Source organism: Vipera ursinii (genome assembly GCF_947247035.1).
Source record: "Vipera ursinii genome assembly, chromosome: 5".
Taxonomy (NCBI): Eukaryota; Metazoa; Chordata; class Lepidosauria; order Squamata; family Viperidae; genus Vipera; species Vipera ursinii.
The window spans coordinates 26,244,154-26,260,700 of NC_139518.1; positions in this window are offsets into that span (position 1 = coordinate 26,244,154).

Below are 16,547 nucleotides of genomic sequence, written 5' to 3' on the forward strand. Positions count from 1 at the left end.
CCTTTCCTCAGCTATTTGCAAAGCTTCCTCAGACAGCCATTTTGCTTTCTTGCATTTCTTATTTTTTGGGATGGTTTTGTTTGCTACCTGTTGTACAATGTCGCGAACCTCTGTCCATAGTTCTTCAGGCACTCTGTCTATCAGATCTAATTCCTTAAATCTATTTGTCACCTCTACTGTATATTCAACAGGGATATGATTTAATTCATACCTGAGTGGCCTAGTGCTTTTCCCTACTTTTTTCAGTTTAAGCCTAAACTTTGCAAGGAGAAGCTCATGGTCTGAGCCACAGTCAGCTCCTGGTCTTGTTTTTACTGACTGTATAGAGCTTCTCCATCTTTGGCTGCAGAGCATATAGTCAATCTGATTTCTGTGTTGACCGTCTGGTGATGTCCATGTGTAGAGCCGTCTCTTGGGTTGTTGGAAAAGAGTGTTTGCTATGACCATCGTATTCTCTTGACAAAATTCTATTAGCCTGTGCCCTGCTTCATTTTGTACTCCAAGGCCAAACCTGCCTGTTATTCCAGTTATCTTTTGGCTTCCTACTTTAGCATTCCAATCCCCCATGATGATAAGGACATCATTTTTGGGTGTTAGTTCTATAAGGTGCTGTAGGGCTTCATAGAACCGGTCAATTTCATCCTCTTCAGCACTGATGGTTGGGGCATAGACTTGGACTACTGTGATATTGAATGGTTTGCCTTGGATTCGAACTGAGATCATTCTGTTATTTTGAGGATTGTATCCCGGTATTGCTTTTCCTACTCTTCTATTGACTATGAAGGCTACTCCATTTCTTCTGAGGGATTCTTGCCCGCAGTAGTATACCTGATGGTCATCTGAATTAAATTCACCCATTCCTGTCCATTTTAGTTCGCTGATACCTAAGATGTCGATGTTCAGTCTTGTCATCTCTTGTTTGACCACGTCCAGCTTTCCTTGATTCATAGATCTTACATTCCAGGTTCCTATGGAGAAAAAATCTTTACAGCATCGGACTTTCCTTTCACCACCAGACACATCCACAGCTGAGCGTCCTTTCGGCTTTGGCCCAGTCGCTTCATTCTTTCTGGCGCTACTAGTACTAGCCCTCTGCTCTTCCCCAGTAGCATATTGGACGCCTTCCGACCTGAGGGGCTCATCTTCCAGCGTCATATCGTTTTGCCTTTTGGTACTGTCCATAGGGTTTTCATGGCAAAGATACTGGAGTGGGTTGCCATTTCCTTCTCCAGTGGATCACGTTTTGTCAGAACTCTCGGCTATGACCTGTCCGTCTTGGGTGGCCCTGCACGGCATAGCTCATAGCTTCATTGAATTACGCAAGCCCCTTCGCCACAACAAGGCAGTAATCCATGAAGGGGGGGCTACTTTAAAAACCACTATTTCAAAAACACACTGGGTCAGAACAGCCTGTTATTCGGTTGATTTATTCTATGATTTTGTGCACTCCTACTAATCAGGTTGAATGATGTTTGTAGGGCATCATAAACCACAAATCCTGTGTTGAATAAGAAATTGATCTAAATTGGTGGCCAGGGCCTGCATATACTATTTATTTATTAATTAAATTTATATGCTACTCTGTGAAGAGATTCTTGTGAGGGGAGGCTACAGTTGGTGACATAATGATGCATTGCACGAAAGGCATAGCTAACTAGCACATATATAACTTTGGAATTTGCTCTCACAAGACATGGTGCTGACTACCAGCTTGGTTGGCCTCAAAACAGAGTTTGACCAATTCATGGAAGTCTTGAGGATCTATAGATATTAGCCTTGATGGAAGTGTGTCTGCTCTGAAGACCATCTGCTGGGAAATTAGTGGGCTTCCTTTGTGCTGTTGGTGGGCCCTTTGTGAGAAAAGACTGTCGGATTAGATGGGCCACAGGGCCAATCTACCAGGTTACTGCTTATGTTCTCATGTTAGTATCTTATTGCAAAGATCTGAATTTGCTACAAAACATTTGTGTCAAATAGAAGGAAACATGAGGAAGATCTAAATGTGTCTTCACAAATTGGTTAAAGGAAAAAAAAAGAAAATATTATTTCAGCTATTAAAGATGAGGAAAAATATAAACCTTCCTTTTTAAATTTTTACTGAAATCTGCGTACAGTAGTCAACCTGTGAATAAATTTCATGAAGAGCAGGATATAATTTCTTTTGGTTATTGTTGCCAAAACTGATTACTTACAATTAGATTTTTTTACAGCAGATATGAATGGTCCCTTTACTATTGATGAAATTGTAAAAAATATGAACTTTTGAGTATTGTAATAATAAAGCATGAAGACTTGATAGAATGTTACTGTATAATTTTTCTGAGACATGTTCTTAAACTTTAGGTTTATATAAAACAGCTTCCTTCAAACTACTATCATTTAATGAAACCCTCTATTATAGTTATAATGAAATAATGTTTATTTTCCAATTATAATCCTATTTGATCAATGCAAATGTCAAAATCCTAACAATTCTTTTAGCAATTAGATTGCAAATGATTATAAATCTTTGGTGTTCAAGAATGATCAAGTTGGTTTTTGTTAAAAACAGCCAGGGATCTTGTAGATCTGTCTGAGCAAATATAAAAGGAGCCCAAGCTAGTTTTATCACCAGATGCTTAAAAAACTTTCCACAAATTGTGTATTTCTTAAGTAATCTTAACTAGGTTTGGATTTCCTGAAGGAGATATAAACTAGATTTGTGTTTTCTATCAGTTTCTACATCCAAAGTTAAAGATATGCTTTTAGTCACGTTTATAGTTTATAAAGGTACCAGGCAAGGATTTTGATTTTTAATATTTGGACCTGCTAGTTTCTGATGATGATAATAGTGATGATGATATAGTAAACTTGTGTCTATTATTAGACAAGATTACAATATTATCTAGGATTTACCTCTTCTAAAAATATATTTACAGTGTAGTTCTTATTAGGAAAAAAGCTCTCATCATAAAGATGTATGAGGATCAAAAGAGTTATAACAGGGATTTTGTGAAACTTTTCAGATCATTTGCAATAAAGTTTGAGTCTCTTAAACAACACTCACTACAAACATCCAATGGACTTGTTTTGATGTGGCTGTATTTGCCTTCAAGTTATAAAAGACTGTTTAGATTTCCTCACTGATAAAAGCTTTCAAAATCACTCATTGTTACTCTTGTTTTGAAGAAATCTTACTTGAATATTTTTTATTTGTAGGAAACGGTTATGATGGTGGTTTCATGAGCATTCCAGAGTATGTATTCATGCATACCAATGTTTCTTCTCACAAACTGAATCAGGTAATAGTTGCATCAGCTTCTCCCATTAGGACTGAACTTTATGCCATCTTCATCTGCCCTCCCCAATTCAACATTCTCTGGATGTGCTGAGACTTCACTTCTAAGAAGGCAGTCCAAAACCGTTTGGAGAATGTCTGAGTGAGAACAGCTGGTCAATTTTGAATGACACAAATATCAAAATTATGACAGCATGCTTAATTATAGGCACTGGACTCTGCAAAATTAAGTGGGTTCACTGAACTAGAATATTGCATTATCATGCCAGCATCTTGGAAGAATATTCACAAGTGTCTTAAACAGGACGGTGAAAATATGTATGCCTCTCTCTTAAAGGAGTTATCTCCAGCCTATCAACCACTTATTATGCTTTATGGGGATGATGGTATTATAATCTGACTCTCTTCCTCACATCACCTTGATGTAATGAGAGAACTAAGTAGCCCCAATGACCATGAGTGATGCTGGTGAGAATGTGAACTCCAGCAGGACAACCTTTGGCTACAAAAAGGAAGTTAAGGATAATCTACAATGAAGTGAGAGCAGGTAGGGCTCTGCAACTGTTACGAGAAGCCGGCTCATTTAAGAAAAGGAAAGGCACTCCAAAATCAAACTTGGAAAGAAGGCAATGACAAACCACTATAGCAATTACATCACCTTTACATTTAACAGTGAAAAATCTTGGTTGGAGGATACTTCAATGGAAAAAAACCCACAGAAATCTGCAACAAAAAAGGGCATTAATACTCTCTAAGAAATGACTGGAGCTCAAAAGTCGAAGAAAAGAATGATCTGGAATCATTTTGCTTTTGCTCTTTAAATTGAGTAAATATTAAAAACAAATTACTTTTCTAATGATACTTATTTGTTTATTGCTAGCATCTGATTTCATCTAGCATACTAGCTGGTCAACCCTAGAATCAAGTCAACTACATAAAAGAAATAGGAAATGGAGAATTGCAATCCAGAGTAGAGTTTGTGAAACATTAGAAAATTGAAGAGTTAAGTTTGCCAACAAGCTACAACCAGAACAGTGAGAATATAAACTCAATGTACGGAGCAGATTTAGGGTGCTGAGGTTAATGCAAAAGGGAAACTGAGAAGTTACCCTTTTCCGAGACGTTATGAAAATCACAGCGAGAAAACCAAATCTTCTAATTTCAAAGAGGAAAAGATCCAAGTGGCTTTCAGAACAAGTTATTAGGATAGTCAGGGAAAGATGGAAGATAAGCGGACTCTGCTAGAATGTGGGAATAACACTAGGAAGAAGGGAAAGATGGAAGATGAAAGCTTTGTACTGTGGGTACATATGATGACTGAATACAACTGCTGTCATTGTCAAAGGAGGATTGGTATCTCAAAAATGTAAAATAAAAATAAGAAAACTCTTAATGTTTTAAAGATCAGAAAAATCACAAGAACATTTACAAACACTATAAAACAATCATACTGAAGAAGAATTAGGGAAGAGATAAGATACAAACTAAGTGAGATTAGAAGAAAATGGAAACACTAGCTAAACTCTTTAGAAATGGGGTTTGTTTGGGTGCAAAAACCACATTTGCAAAGAGAAATGATTATTCAGAAATGGATTCTTCTACAGCATGAGCTGCAAGAGGCAACAGACAAGCACTTAACTAGGAAAGCACCAGGCACAGATGAAATGCCCACAGAATGTTTTAAAGCTGCAGCAGAGGAGACAGTTAAAATTCTGAGGAATATTATGGCCTGGGAATTTTAAAAGATTGTGCCTTCATTGACTGCAAAGGATGCAAGAAAATGTACAAATTATTGAACCATTACACTAATTCCTAATGCAACAAAATTAATATATGATTAATTCATCGTGCATAAACCATAAGAGGAGTGCCAATTAATGGGAAAATTCTAGAAAAGACAGATATATAGGATTGAGTATTTAACATAAGATGGATAACAAAGAGGCAAGAGAATACATAAAGAAGCTTTATTTTCGTTTAATTGATCATACAAGGGCTCTGACATCAGCAGGAAGTTTTATTTCCTTCAGTAAAACAGATAAAGATGGGCAGGTTTCTGGGGAGATTAATCCTAGGAAGGCAGGCAATAATAAACTTAAGCAAGATCATGAACACTTCTACTTCAACAATTATCAAATAGGTTTTTTTAATCATAAAGTTGGAAAAGCTGGACACTGACAAAGAGCCAGAGAATGATGCCTTTGAATTATGGATTTGAAAATAATTATTACAAAGACTATGGAATGCAAAAAGAATGACAAACCAGTCCTTGGCTATATCAAGATTGACTGCTCCCTTGAGGAAATGATCAGCAAGCAGAAACTGTCACATTTAATGTGATACAAGCAAATGAACTTGGGAAAAAATGACTTAATTATTGTTGTAGTTCACCAGTCAATTCACAGGAGAGGCCATATCTATTTGATAAATACTTAATAAGGTATGTTTATTTACTTGCTTGCTTATTAGCTTTACAGATTGGTCCTGTTAAATGACTGAGTACCCTACATCTCTTCACATCCATAGTCAAAAATTAAATCCAGGATCATGTACCTTAATGGCTGACAAAAATACAAATAGTCCTTGTATTTTTGTCCATTCATTCTGCAACTGTAGCCAACATTTTATAATGTTCTTTCTTAATTTTCTGTTTTTCTGATTGGCATGGAGTGAGATGTGATTATGGTTACTTTTACAATAGTCATTTTTCATTGTTGTATTGTTGCAAACCTTGAAGGCCTCTAAATCAAGCTAATGCCTCCCAGTTGTTTTTCAGTAGCCGATTTAGCCTTGTTCAGTAGCCTATTTTGGAATTCATAAAATATGTTGGCTACCAAGGCAACTAACAATATGCCACTCCATTATTCATATTTCTGGGAATGACTTATAAGACATTGCTCTAAGAGCTGAGCTCAAACTGGATTTTTTTTAAAAAAAAAACTGCTCCAGGCCATATATTTCCAATTCTTTATTGCAAAAGTAACAAGATCAACTAGAGAGTTTCACGTTATGTGGTTTGAGGGTAGGGTCCCCAGACTGCATCATTTCTAACAGAGGAAAGTTCAGATGAACTGCAGCATTTTTTAAACAAATGTATTGCTGTTCATGGATTGTTATCTGCAAATGGAGACCTGAATGGACATGTGACTGCATCTTGATTCCACTTGACAGAAGCAAAATATCTCTATTCAAGACCTCATTTACTAACTGGATGACTCACAGCAGCATAAAATGAATAGATCATTTCATCAACAGATAAATTAAAGTTGGGATCTGCCCAGCCCAAGATCTAGCACTATTACAGGCCAAGGAAATGTAACTTCTACAATCACACAGCAATAAGTTAAGTGTACTTTGTAACAGCAAGATCTAACAAAGAGCTAAAATTCTGCTCTAAATACATGTTTTACAATAATCATGGCATATGAGAGATCACAACTTCTTGTATATTTCTTTAATTAATCTGTAACGACGCCTGTAGATGGAAACCACAAAGTATACAAGTTGACCAGTTTTGGAACTTTGTATCTTAAAAAATAGTAGGAGAAAATATGGACTGCAAGCTTTTAACAACTACCTCTCCCCATCCTGCCTTCCTGGCAGAATTAGAACTTGTCTGGAGATGATAGTTGGGGGTGTAATCTGGTCATAAAGTTCCTAACTGCTCTGAAACAAATATCATGAACCATATAAAGGAAGTATCTTAACTAGGTAAGTAATCTAGTTCAGGGTATATTTTGTAGATTTCTACCTATCTTTCTAACTATGCCTTTTCAGGATAGCCCCGGAATTCCTCTCTATATACACCTTCAAGATGCTATTCACTAGACCCTTAAATACATTGTCATATTTTTCACAAATGCAATGTGTGCATGGTTATGTTTATGTGTATGGTTTAATTTCTCAATTCAATATCTTTATTTCATATCATTTAAATGTTTTTAAACTGTGATCGAGACTGAAAATCACTACAGTATGATCATCCTAAAAATAAACATACCTGAAACAAAACTTTTATAGGTTAGTGACATTTCTCTCCAGGAATAGTTTTCTTAGGAGAGAAACATAACATGGGAGAAGATCAACTTCTCTTGCTATTGTTCTTCTGGTCACAGTTTTGATTACTGTTATCACAAAGATCACAGCAACTTAACTGAACATTTTCAATGGCTGCAAAATCCTAAATGATAAAAGCTGTCCTGAATTACAGGCAATCCTCAACTTACAAACACAATTACAACCAGTATTTCCATGACTAATTAAGGTGGTTAAGTGAGTCACACCCAATTTTACCACCTTTTTCCCATGGTTAAGTGAATTACTGCTATTGTTAATTACATAGTCATTAAGCAAATCCAGCTTCCTCACTGACTTTGTTTGTTTAAAACCAACTGAGCAGGTCACAAATGGTGATATGATTCCAGGACATTCCAACCATCATCCATACATATTGGTTGCCAAGCACCCAAATTTTGTTGACATGACTGGGAGATGCTGCAACAGTCATAAATGTGAGTATGGATTGTAAATAACTTTTTTTCAGCACTGCTGTAACTTTGAAAGGTCACTAAATGAATGGATGTAAGTCAAAAACTATCTGTACTAAAAAAAATACAACCATATTTAAAATTCAACAAATTGTTGCAGAGCCAAAAGGTAATATCTTGTTCTATCCTGAAGATGAGTCTTTCTGGTTTTTATCTTCTCTGCCCTAGTGCTCAGTCCTAAATATTGCTGCATCAGCATCAAATCCAACCTGCCGGTATTTATATTCAAGAAACAAGTTTCGAATAACACTACCGTAGGCATATTTTAACGTTGCCATAAGGACATGTGAAATCTAGAACATAAGGGACAGGCATTTCATGGTTACTCTAAGTAAAAGCAATTGAAAAGCACAATGTTAAACATTAAATCAGAAAAAATACAAAGTTCAAACATTTTGTTCTGTGAAAAATGTGCACAAAGCCAGAATGGAATTTGATTAATAATTATGCATCAACAACAATCAATTCTTACAATATTATCCCACAATTATTTACTTTATTTATATATTACATTCACAGATCATCATGCACACACATACAACTTCAGTTCAATGAGAGATTTCTTATCATTTGCTTTGTCAAGTCCATCTTGAAATTCTAAGATAAGTTGCTGTGTCCAATTCTCAGTAAAAGTAAAATATCTAAAAGAGAACAAAAAAAAGAAGCAGTGTGAGATGACTGTCATTTAATGGTAGATGCTTAACACTGTCAGCAAATTTGTCACAGCAGTGGGCTTGACACAGATTTTAGGAGTTGCCTCTTTTCTTTGTTTTAACAATCAGAAAATCTGGATTTTATCTCCAGGTTAAAATGTAAGTTACTGGAAGAGCAATCAGTTGACCAACAGCTGAACTGCTGAAGGCCACACCAGCAATAGGCAGATAAGTGAAGTGAAGCGGGAAAAAGGTCACAAAAAACTTTCTCAAGAAGGGAGAACAAGTGTGGAGTTTCTTTTTCTTTCTTTCTTTCTCTTTCTTTTTCCCTTCCTTTTTTCTTTCCTTTCTTTCCCCTTCCTTCCTCCCTCTCTCCTGCCCCCCCCCGCCCTCCTCTCACTTTCTTACACTTTTTTCAGTATTTTTCTTTTTCTATCTGAAACTTTTAATAAAATTATTTTTAATAAAACTCTTTCCCAGGTTTCTCCTCCCTCGCCCTTGCAGCATCGAGAAGGAGACTGTTTCAGCTAAATGGTGGAGTTATATTTACCAATGAACAGAAATGGAGAGCAGCAAAATCACTGAGGTCTGCTGCCCTTTCACTGAGACAATTCCTTGAGGCCTTTCTGAGACTAGGATCCTGAACCTTGAATTTGCCAGTAGCAGAAGCTGGCAGGAAGATGCTGAGTCCAACAGCAGATTATCTGCCTTTGTTTGGGAAAACTGCAGAGTCAGACAAACACGTCGTAGGGCCTTTGGGACAGTGTTCAAGAGGCCATTGATGGTATTTTCCAAAGAGCTGTAGTTATCTTTCCATAAGGTAAGAAAAATGACCTTTTCAAGGATGTAAATGTCTCCAACAGACTATTTCACATTCATCTGACACCAAACCCTCATCAGGTTTAATCTTATGTATTTCTGAGTAGGCATATGCAGAAAAACAAAGGGAAACAATGTGCTCTAAATACATCTTAATAAAGTTCACAAGTAAGCAGTAGTATGGAAATAATATAATCTGGGCTGATATTTATTCTTGGTATTAGCAGGCAATGTTGCTGATATTTTATTAAATGCAATGCTAATCGTATTATATAAACATGTCACAATAGTAATTAACAGTATGGTTTTTTTTAAATTTGCAAACAAGAATCTGCAGATTCCAAGTATTTCAAAAATCTGAATTACATTTATTTTTCACTTTCTACATAGTATACTGCAAAGAAGAAAAGCCTATGAAACTTACAATCAAATGAAATGGTATGAATAAGTGATAATATTGTTTGCAAAGTGCACTGCCCTCTTTATTGAGATAACAATATGTTATCTCTTAATAGTTTAAGAGCCACCTTATACAGACATATCTCAGCAACTTTGGACATTTGGAAATACAGAGTAAACAAGAAGTGATTGTCATATTACTTCCTGTATTCTGTGCCATTTTCTAACATACCAGAAACCAGCTCAACATGTTATGCAGACACCTGTATTAGAAGCACTCAAAATTTCACCACATGGAAACTGGAAGAAGATTGAAATGTTAAGTAAACTGCAGAGGATATAAATTGCATGTCCTTCCTGCTATCTATTTTGAGTATCTGAAGATTGGAACTACCTTTAGAAAGCTTTTGTTAATATCTAACCCGCATGTGGCTTCTTGTCATTCAAGACCAGTACATCATATCCTAAATTCTCAGTCAGCACAGAATGGCTCTTGGCCTCCTTTTGACATCCCCTCAGGAGTTTTAAGAGTCTATCTTATCCTTTTTCATTCTCCTCAAGGCTAAACATGCTGTTTCCACAATTTCTCTTTTATGGGCTTACATTTCTAGTTTCTTAATCATTCTCAAGAGTTCATTTAGCTTAGTATTGTCCATGCTACACATCAGTGGCTCCCCTGAATTTCGTCATCATCTTGATATCAAGGTCTAATATGACATTTTCTGCATGCAAAGTTTATGAGCAATCACTCAATCTCACTGCTATTCCGGCTTAATTCCAGGACCATGGAGGGCTGTGATAAGGCCACAGGTAATCTACCCAATTACACTCACACATATAAGCAAATTGAGTAGAGTTAGAAACTATGGACTTCTCATATATCCTTCACCAGCAGCACCAGCAGCATCACAATGATACTTCTTCAGCAAAGAAAATACTGTCCATATGAAGAATAATTAAATGTGGATATAGGTCAATTTACAACTGTTACTGAGAACAGAATTAGGATTGTTAAATCATCTCATTTGTTAAATATGTGACTACATCCAATTTTTTCAGTCATCATTAAGTGGACACCTTAATTGTTAGGAGAACATGGAGGTTGTTAAATGAATGCTGCAGTTGTTAAGTGAACCATTTACCTCCAATGAGTATTTTTGCCAGAAACCAGAAGTAAACACCAGAAATTGGCAAAGCCTGACATAAACTGTGGTTACATATGGGATGCTGTAAATGACTGTAAATGCAAGCTGGCTGCCAAAATGCAATCATGAGACCAGGGGTGGGTGGTGAGTGTACGTTTCAACTAGGAAAACTTTGAAAACAGGTCATAAGTAGCTCTGGGGAGCTATATCATAACTTTGATGGTTAAGTTGTTAAGAGAGAACAATCTGTAATTAAAATAAGTACAGTCTCAAGAAACTGATACTTGGATTTGAAACTCAAGTCTTTTTGTTAATATGGCTTGGGTCCGGATTACCTACGGCAGCACCTGCTGCCGGCATCAACTTCCCTCCGTCCAGTGCGCTCCCACAGAGTGGGCCTCCTCAGGGTGCCTCCGATCAGAGAATGTCGATTGGTGGCCCCCAGGGGGAGGGCATTCTCTGTGGGCGCGCCAGACCTATGGAACCGCTTGCCGGTTGAGCTCCGGATGGCCCCCGACCTTCGCTCCTTCCGGCGCGATTTAAAAACTTATTTATTTGAACAACCTGGCCTGGTTTGATGGGTTTAGGGTTGGATCTAATTTTAACATAGTTTTAAGCATTGTATTATATTGGGCATCATTATTTAATTCTTTTAACTTCTTTTAACTTTTGTATTTATATTTTGATATTTATTGCCCTGTACACCGCCCTGAGTCCTTCGGGAGAAGGGCGGTATAAAAATTTAATAAATAATAATAATAATTAAATAATAATAATGAACATTAGAAAAAGAGATATTATTTAATTTTTCCTGGGGGCTTCATTCATGCCATCTTCCCCTCCTCCCACCAGCTACTAAAATAAACAATTAGAAGTAAGCACCAGTAACAAAGGCCTTATTTACTTGTAAATATTTTTTACCTTTGAGGGATGAAATCTTATAAAAACTGAGATAGTATGAAAGGAAGAAAAGGAATCCCTGTATATTTTAGTCTGCTAATCATTGCCGACTCTAGGCGCAGCGCTCATCTATGTTTCAAGGCCACTGAGCCACTGAAGACATTTCCATGGTCATGTGGCCAGCATGATGTTGCAGAGCATTGTTTCTTCCCACTGAAGTGGTACCTATTTATCTACTTGCACTTGATGCTTTCGAAGTGCTAGGTGAAAATTGTTGCTCATTTCATTGCATGATACTCAGGTCTTGAACTGAAGGAAAGCCAACAAACCCAGTGTTTTAACCACTGACTCATTATATACCACCCAGAGATATATATGAAAGCTTTTCAAAAATAATGTGCAATTTTTGTTTACTAACTTACTTTTAAACTGGTTGTTCATTTCCACCACATCACATCATCTCACCTCACAACTGGGTCTCTCTCATTCAGAGCTGTCAGCACTGACTGAAAACTTCTCAAAGCTTCATAGAACCCTACCCAGAAATTTTGATTATTGACTTCTGCCACCTTCTGCTCATCAAACACAAACTCCACTGCCAAATTAAATCCTGTAAAAAGTAGGTATGTAAAAGGCACACATTCCAGAGCAACTCCTTTAAGAAGGACAAATTGCTGATGCCCATATAACCAACGTCTTCAAGATATGGCAGGCAGATTATAAAAGTTGTCAAGTTTGCAGAGGTAAACCTGTCTGCCATCAGTCTTGGCCATGGGAAAACAAAATCTCTTATAAAAATATGTGTAGGCTCTTCCTATGTCCTCATCAGCAGAACTGTCTGTCAAAAGTAAACAGGCCAGTATTTCCCAAATCATTTCCAAGTGATCCGTTTAACTTTTACAAAATTGTACTGCATATGGTGGTTCCTGCTTATGAGAATGGGTACCACAAGGAAACAACTCTGAAAACAGCAACCTGATTGTACTTATTTTAACTGTTTTTAAACTATGCTTTTATTCATGTATTTATATTGTTTTATTATGCTGTTGTAAACCATCAAGAGTCACTTAAGTGAGATGGGCAGAGTAGAAATTTAATAAACTAAAAATAAACTACCCAACGAAGTTCACGTAGAAGCTTCCTTCTGTAAAACACAGATGCACAAAGTTATTATACAAACCCTTTCCAATCAGCACTGGACAAATGTCTTCTCTCAGCCTTGGTGGAGCAGTGAGCTAATGCCTGCTTAAGTAATACCAGCTGCCTGCAATTAGTGCAGGTTCACATCCCACCAGGCTCATGGTTGACTCAGCCTTCCATCCTTCCGAGGTAGGTAAAATGAGGACCCAGATTGTTGGGGACAATATTACCTTCGGATTACCTTCGGCAACACCTGCGACCGGCGTCAACTTCCCTCCGTCCAGTGCGCTCCCACAGAGAGGGCCTCCTCAGGGTGCCGCCGATCAAAGAATGTCGATTGGTGACCCCCAGGGGGAGAGCGTTCTCTGTGGGTGCGCCAGACCTCTGGAACCGCTTACCGGTTGAGCTCCGGACAGCCCCCGACCTTCGCTCCTTCCGGCGCGATCTTAAAACATTCTTTTTCGAACAAGCTGGCCTGGTCTGACGGGATGGGGTTGGGTTTTTAAAATTAGTTTTTAACTTAATATGTATTGATTTTATGGGCATGATATTTAATGGTTTTTTAATTTTTGTATTTGATCTTTATTGTGTATTGCCCTGTTCACCGCCCTGAGTCCTTCGGGAGAAGGGCGGTATAGAAATCAAATTATTAAATTAAATTAAATTAAATAAGCTGACTTTGTAATAATGCTGCTTGGGGGGGGCAAAGCCCTAATAAGCAGGCATATACATAGAATGAAGGCTATTGCTAAGCACATTGATTTGTGCTTTAGATTGTAAGCCGCCCTGAGTCTTCGGAGAAGGGCGGGATATAAATGGGATTTTAAAAAAATAGGCTATTGGTGCAAGCAATTAAAGAAAGCCTTCCATTTGCATAGATTTATTATTTCCCTAGACTATTTGCTTTGCTGTCATGATGGAAGTTGAACATCTGAAAGATTTCCCTTGAATGTTTCTTCCTTTGGTTGATTAAAAGGTGATTTACAAGAACAATTCAGCAATCCTCTGAATAGAAATAAGCCCTACCATATTCAGCAGAGTATTCCTGGATAAATATGCATATTCCTGGATAAATATGCAGGATTATACAAGAATCAGGCAATTTTTTTCCTACTGAAGCTAATAAGAAGAATCATTTCCAAATAAGCTTGCATATGATTGGGTTTAACAACCGCTAAGAGAAGAAAATTAATTCAGAAAGAACTTAACCGCAGAACATGTTGCTGATTCAAGCAGTCACTGTAAACAGAGCCATGGAGACATTTTTTATGATGGAGTTCTTCTGGTCAGAGAAGAATATTGCTTGTGGTTTCTCCCAAGCAGAGGATTTATTTACAGGCTAGGCTTTAACCATTTAATAGGATGGGAAAGCAAAAGAAACAGGGCACTTCATCAGACTGTGCATTCTATACCCAAGGGATTTGAACCATGGGTATAAGTGGGGTAGAATTTCATCCCATGAAATTATGTGCAACAATAGATCTCTGCTCACTTTACTATCCTCTTCCCACCCATGCTGCCAAAGGGAGTCAGAGATAGCACTGATTAAGCAGTATTAAGGATCTGAGTGGCTATAAAAACTTATTACTAATGTTGTTCTTTAAGCTAAATGAGGTTTGGGAATACTGACTGATTACAGATGAATTGTTGGTTTCAGCAAGACTGAGCAGAACTATATTAGCCATGGTAATAAATGTAATGATATGCAAAGCTTCCTTCAACACCCCTTTAATTCTGAACTTCAAGAAGAAATTCCGATTGGAAATTGGCATTTTCTTTGTTAAATAACACTTAATTGCATATGCAAGAAAAGCTCTCCAAGCCTAGCATTCACAGCTAATTTATCATCTGAGCAGACGGATACAGAGAGAACAATGCAGCTTGTTATGAAATTATAAACTAAGCTGGAATTCTCTGAAGTATTTAATTTCAGTTATACAGTTTGTTGGCCAAAGAAATCAAGCTGTTCAGATAAAAGACAAATGAATGACCTATTTATTTGTCCTCAGGACCACAGAACAGGCCACTGAAAGGCATACTAAGCACCTCTGAACTGAAGTAGTGCAACCACCTGTGCACTAACAAACTAGGATGGGAAACCTCCGAAGAATCTCTTCATACATTTGCCAAACTTATGCTCTCTAGACACATTGGACCACAACTTGCCAGATCATTGACCAAGATGGCTGGAAAAGTTTACAGCCCAAAGTCTATGGAGATTCCCAATTATCATGACTGTCCCAAAGGTGCTTTTCAAAAGGCAACTGGGCTTTCTTGGTTTTTTCCTTGAAAGTATTTTGCTTCTCATCCAAGAAGCTTCTTTAGTTTTTATAGTCTAATGCATTTGAAGTGTGCCAAATTGAAAGTCAATGCATTTCTCCTGCATCTAGTAATGCAAAATGAGAAAATAAACGTGAAGGCTATTTTATTATTCTTAATTCTTATTTTTTCTAGCCTATTCCTATGTTATTACTCTTAATGCTTATTTCTTTCTAACCTACTGCTTTTTGTTGTTCGTACCTCAAAAGTAATGAGGCCTAGAAACACTGTTCTTGCTTTTAAAAATCAGAAGGCATCTAACATCAAGCACATGGGGGAGGTGCAGAATGAAGAGAGGTACTCTATTACTGCAACAGAGCACTTGTTTCAAATCTGGGTGCACTAAATGTCAGAAATCTCAACCAGCATATTCACCACCAAGAATTCTGAACACTAAACATCACCACATGCATGGACCACATGTATCCACATGTTGGGGAAAGATGTACAAGTAAGTACTTGACTTACGACCATTTAAAGTTACGATGGACTTGCCTGGATCTACTTATGACTCAGATTCGAAGTTCCAATAGCTGCCCTGCTCCCCTGACAAAACTTTGGCGCTCAGCAGCTGGACCATTTCGCAGCTTCTTCTAGTCATGTGACTGCATTTTATTAGGGTTTTGCAGAAAACTGGCATTTACTTCTGGTTTTTGGCAAAACCACAGCCATAATAAGCCATTGGTTCACTTAGCAACTACACTGTTTGTTTAACAACCACTTCAAAAAAGGACAAAATCAGGTTGAACACATGAACAACCAGACTTACGACCAACATGACTTGTGACTAACATGAGTTGTGACCAGAATGGCCAGGCCCCATTATGGTCACAACTTGAGGAATATCTATTATGCTATGTTTTGAGTTACTTTGGTTCCACAAAAAGATCAACCAATTATACAATTCAAAAGATGTCCTATAACTATTGAGAAGTGAATGTTGACTGAGGCTCAGGTTCATTTTCAGTACATTAGCAGCTCCATAAATTTCAACAAGGTTGCTAGGAAACAACTGGCAACAGGACACGACCTAAGAATGTAGCTTTGCATGGTATACATACAATCCTGTTCAAATATATATGATTTAAATAAGTTATCAAAGACTAGAAAGGAGCTTATTTTCTCCTTCCCTGCTAAAATATATTGACTAATTCAAATAGCCATGAAACATTTTGTAACTAAATCACCTAGTTGAGTTAAAAAAGGGAATTTTACCATGTGACATATTGTAAGGTAAAAGGTAAAGGTTCCCCCGCACATGCTTGCTAGTCGTTTCCGACTCTAGGGGCCGGTGCTCATCTCCGTTTCAAAGCCGAAGAGCCAGCGCTTGTCCCAGGACGTCTCCGTG